The sequence below is a fragment of the Schistocerca cancellata genome, unplaced genomic scaffold (genome assembly GCF_023864275.1).
Source record: "Schistocerca cancellata isolate TAMUIC-IGC-003103 unplaced genomic scaffold, iqSchCanc2.1 HiC_scaffold_848, whole genome shotgun sequence".
Lineage (NCBI taxonomy): Eukaryota > Metazoa > Arthropoda > Insecta > Orthoptera > Acrididae > Schistocerca > Schistocerca cancellata.
Window position 1 is genome coordinate 55,001 of NW_026046859.1, and position 5,000 is coordinate 60,000.

Below are 5,000 nucleotides of genomic sequence, written 5' to 3' on the forward strand. Positions count from 1 at the left end.
GTGAACCAACAGCGTGGGACACAAATCCAACTACGAGCTTTTTAACCGCAACAACTTTAATATACGCTATTGGAGCTGGAATTACCGCGGCTGCTGGCACCAGACTTGCCCTCCAATAGATACTCGTTAAAGGATTTAAAGTGTACTCATTCCGATTACGGGGCCTCGGATGAGTCCCGTATCGTTATTTTTCGTCACTACCTCCCCGTGCCGGGAGTGGGTAATTTGCGCGCCTGCTGCCTTCCTTGGATGTGGTAGCCGTTTCTCAGGCTCCCTCTCCGGAATCGAACCCTGATTCCCCGTTACCCGTTACAACCATGGTAGGCGCAGAACCTACCATCGACAGTTGATAAGGCAGACATTTGAAAGATGCGTCGCCGGTACGAGGACCGTGCGATCAGCCCAAAGTTATTCAGAGTCACCAAGGCAAACGGACCGGACGAGCCGACCGATTGGTTTTGATCTAATAAAAGCGTCCCTTCCATCTCTGGTCGGGACTCTGTTTGCATGTATTAGCTCTAGAATTACCACAGTTATCCAAGTAACGTGGGTACGATCTAAGGAACCATAACTGATTTAATGAGCCATTCGCGGTTTCACCTTAATGCGGCTTGTACTGAGACATGCATGGCTTAATCTTTGAGACAAGCATATGACTACTGGCAGGATCAACCAGGGAGCTGCGTCAACTAGAGCTGAGCAGCCGGCCGCCCGGGAGTGTGTCCCAGAGGCCCGCGCGAACACGCAAGCGTCCGCTCAATTATTCTGCAAACAGGAGGAGGCTGAGCTCCCCTGCACAATACACCTCGAAACCCTCTCAGGTCCCGGCGGCGCGCAGCGCCGTCCTAAGTACTTGGTCGGGTTCGAGAGAGGCGCAATCGCCCGGAGTTAGGCGAGTAGACGCTTTAGGTGCGACCACCCGTGCTCCCAACTGAGCTTGCCGCTGCCGACAGAGGCCCGGGAGCGTGCTGTCGTGGCATTGCCGGCGGGAGACAACACGCGCCACCTACGGTGACCGGCAGCTCCAACGCCAGCGCCACAGAAGGGCAAAGGCCCCACGTGGGTGCCGAAGCGAACTCTCCCAGCACAGCGCACGTGCCAACACGTCTGCACAACTGCGATACAAACCACCAGCGAGAACCGCTGGGGCGACCGAGCAGCAGACGGCGTCGCGGCGCCGAGTGCCGGGCGGCGGCGCATCCTCAACGCACACAGTCCTCAATCGGACCAGCACACTGCAGATGTCCACCGCGCTTCGCACCGGGCCGGCGAGGACCCACTTTGGCTGCACGGCGCCGCGCGCAGGGTGCCCCGGCGCGCAGCTGCGCCGCCTGCCGCGTCCGTCGGCCGGCGCGCCTGCCACTGGGCGCCCCCACCAGCCGGCTGTAGCGCGTGCGCCCACGCACCGCGCGGCCAGCACGCCGGGCGGCCCCCCCTCACCGGCCGGGGACAGTCCCACCCACCCACAGCCGCGTATCGCTTCACACCCAGATTCACATTCACGTTCGTTGGTATGGTGGGGACCGCTTCGTAGCTGTACCGATCGTTGCCCTCACAGATGTACCTCCAGCAAGGACAACCGCACCACAACGGGTTACCAGTTGTTCATTTGCGTAACGTCACCAGTAAACGTACACGTCCATCCCCGTTTGCAAAGTCAACTATTATTGCATGCCTGCCTGTCAGGTGTCAAGACACACTACATCCGCTCACATCCACGCAACAAAATGTGCCCGACTAGAGGGCACGTGGAAGGTGCCCCCGTACGTATGCGATGTCCACTGCGCGACCAACTGTCAACCGGCCTCTGTAGCATGTCGCAGATGTGGAACGCGGGGCACCGTGCTATCACATTGTGTGAGAAGAGACTACTACGTCTGCATACACGCGCCACTACATGAACAGACGGCTCATGCTGATCGCCATCCACTGCGTCCATTACTCCCACACGTCTCTATGGCGTACCACACTGCAATGCAGCTGTTATGGGGAGATGACACGTAGCTGTGTACACAACATTCTGAGCGGGTTGCGGTTGGACAATACATTACTGTAACGTGTCATATGCCAATTACAGAGCAGGGTAAGGCACAACTTGGGTTAGGTTAAGGCACAACTTGGGTTAGGTTAAGGCACAACTTGGGTTAGGTTAAGGCACAACTTGGGTTAGGTTAAGGCACAACTTGGGTTAGGTTAAGGCACAACTTGGGTTAGGTTAAGGCACAACTTGGGTTAGGTTAAGGCACAACTTGGGTTAGGTTAAGGCACAACTTGGGTTAGGTTAAGGCACAACTTGGGTTAGGTTAAGGCACAACTTGGGTTAGGTTAAGGCACAACGTGGGTTAGGTTAAGGCACAACGTGGGTTAGGTTAAGGCACAACGTGGGTTAGGTTAAGGCACAACGTGGGTTAGGTTAAGGCACAACGTGGGTTAGGTTAAGGCACAACGTGGGTTAGGTTAAGGCACAACGTGGGTTAGGTTAAGGCACAACGTGGGTTAGGTTAAGGCACAACGTGGGTTAGGTTAAGGCACAACGTGGGTTAGGTTAAGGCACAACGTGGGTTAGGTTAAGGCACAACGTGGGTTAGGTTAAGGCACAACGTGGGTTAGGTTAAGGCACAACTTGGGGGTAGATTGCGGTGCAAATTGCGTTACATTGCGGTGCAAATTGCGTTACATTGCGGTGCAAATTGCGTTACATTGCGGTGCAAATTGCGTTACATTGCGGTGCAAATTGCGTTACATTGCGGTGCAAATTGCGTTACATTGCGGTGCAAATTGCGTTACATTGCGGTGCAAATTGCGTTACATTGCGGTGCAAATTGAGTTACATTGCGGTGCAAATTGCGTTACATTGCGGTGCAAATTGCGTTACATTGCGGTGCAAATTGCGTTACATTGCGGTGCAAATTGAGTTACATTGCGGTGCAAATTGAGTTACATTGCGGTGCAAATTGAGTTACATTGCGGTGCAAATTGAGTTACATTGCGGTGCAAATTGAGTTACATTGCGGTGCAAATTGAGTTACATTGCGGTGCAAATTGAGTTACATTGCGGTGCAAATTGAGTTACATTGCGGTGCAAATTGAGGTAGGTTAAGGTGCAACACAGGTTAGGTTAAGGTGCAACATAGGTTAGGGTGCAAGATGGGTTAGGTTAAGGTGCAAGATGGGTTAGGTTAAGGTGCAAGATGGGTTAGGTTAAGGTGACATAGGTTAGGTTAAGGTGACATAGGTTAGGTTAAGGTGACATAGGTTAGGTTAAGGTGACATAGGTTAGGTTAAGGTGACATAGGTTAGGTTAAGGTGACATAGGTTAGGTTAAGGTGACATAGGTTAGGTTAAGGTGACATAGGTTAGGTTAAGGTGACATAGGTTAGGTTAAGGTGACATAGGTTAGGTTAAGGTGACATAGGTTAGGTTAAGGTGACATAGGTTAGGTTAAGGTACAAACTGGGTTGTGTTATGGTACACATTGCGTTGTAGTACAGTACACGTTAGGTTTGGGTACGGTACACAATGTGGTATGGGATGGCGTGTTGTGGGGGGGGGGGGGGTGAGGTTCGTTGATATCGACCGTAGGACGTGGATGCCCGAGGCAGCGTCAGTGTGTCAAAGGAGTTATGTCACGTCGGGATGCGCTTTTCGCTAGTGAGAGGGGGCGAGCCGTGTCTGTGGTTGCGGCAGACCTGTGTGTTTCATTCCTGCCAGTGTGTTTGTGCTGTAAGACGAGGCAGTGTGGTGATGTTGGGTGCACCCCTGTGTAGGACATGTGTGGGTGTTGGTGGCTTCTCTGAGCAATTGTGGTTGTCGGACGAGTGGGGTATTCTGTTTTATGATTGGACCTCCCGGTCTGGTTATCATAGCGTAGTTGGTGTACTGTGGCGGATAGGATGCACCGGACGTTGGTCCATGCTGGTGCTTAGTTGTTGTATCTGTGTCTGTTACAGGCAGAGAGTAGTGTGTGATAGAGTGTGTGGCTGACGTGTGGTTCATTTTGTGTGTACGGACGTTCAGCATGTATAGGGGCATTTGCGTATATAATCTATCTATGTGGGCCTGCATAGTTTACTGAGCAGTGCTGTGAGGTGACTGAACTACGAGTGACGTACTGATTTACAGCGGAATGGTTGCCTTGTACCAAAGATGGAGTATCGGAGGACCGTCTATATTCTGAGAGGAGCCCTGTTTGCCACTGGGCGTGGGGTCTCGCGTCCTGCGGTTCAGTGCCCCCAGGGAAGCGCGCGGAGGTGGTGCTGCTGCTGCTGTAGCAAGCGAGCTACTTACAGCATGTATAGGGACAGCGGGAATATGGCATATTCGATATAACTCTTCATGAAACGCAAGATATAGGGGCGGATTGCACGTTACGAGTGCGGGAAGAGTCCGCCGTTCATCCGCTGGAGTTGCGATTTGGGCGGTTGGGGTGGGGCACGTGCGGGTGCGGGTGGAGCGATTGTCGGTCGACGACTTCGTGCGACGCAGGCACAGGCGTTGGGGCTCCTGTGGTGGGCAGATGATGCAGGCTTTGTGGGTGGCGTCGGAAAATGGGCACTGTGGGACCTAGCGATGTCGTAGTCGGCGTGGCGTCTCATAGATGGCGGTATCATCGGTGCAGCAGGTCATGTTGCGGGGGACCTGGAGGTGGCGGTATTTTTGTTTGTGGTGCGCTCGACATGGTGGACGTAGTGTCGTCCGATTCGCGTAGATGGAGCTATTGCATGTGGTTTCGTCACATTGTCATAGATGGCGGTGCCGTGTTTTGGAGGTATGGTTGGCGTAGTTTCGTTGGATTCCTGTAGATGGAGGTGTCGTTTCTGGGCCGGATGGGAATGTAGTTTGGTCACATTCCCAAAGATGGCTGTGTTGTGCCTGTGGGCGGCATTGTCAACATCGTGCGGTATGGTCTGTTTATTGTGGACGTTGATGGCGTCGGGACCAGAGGGCGCGCGCGAACCGTTGACCACGCGTTATTCACGCAAGCACACTTCGTACTATTT

The 5,000-nt window shown here is 53.4% G+C and overlaps 1 non-coding gene across 1 annotated transcript in view; it reads right to left on the reverse strand.

The window, feature by feature from the left end:
* Positions 1-679, reverse strand: part of LOC126147183 (small subunit ribosomal RNA) — a 1,909-nt gene extending 1,230 nt beyond the window's left edge. Inside the window, exon 1 of the ribosomal RNA XR_007530054.1 lies at positions 1-679. This exon is cut by the window's left edge and continues 1,230 nt beyond it. This is a non-coding gene — a ribosomal RNA (small subunit ribosomal RNA).
* Between the last annotated feature and the right edge of the window lie 4,321 nt (positions 680-5,000).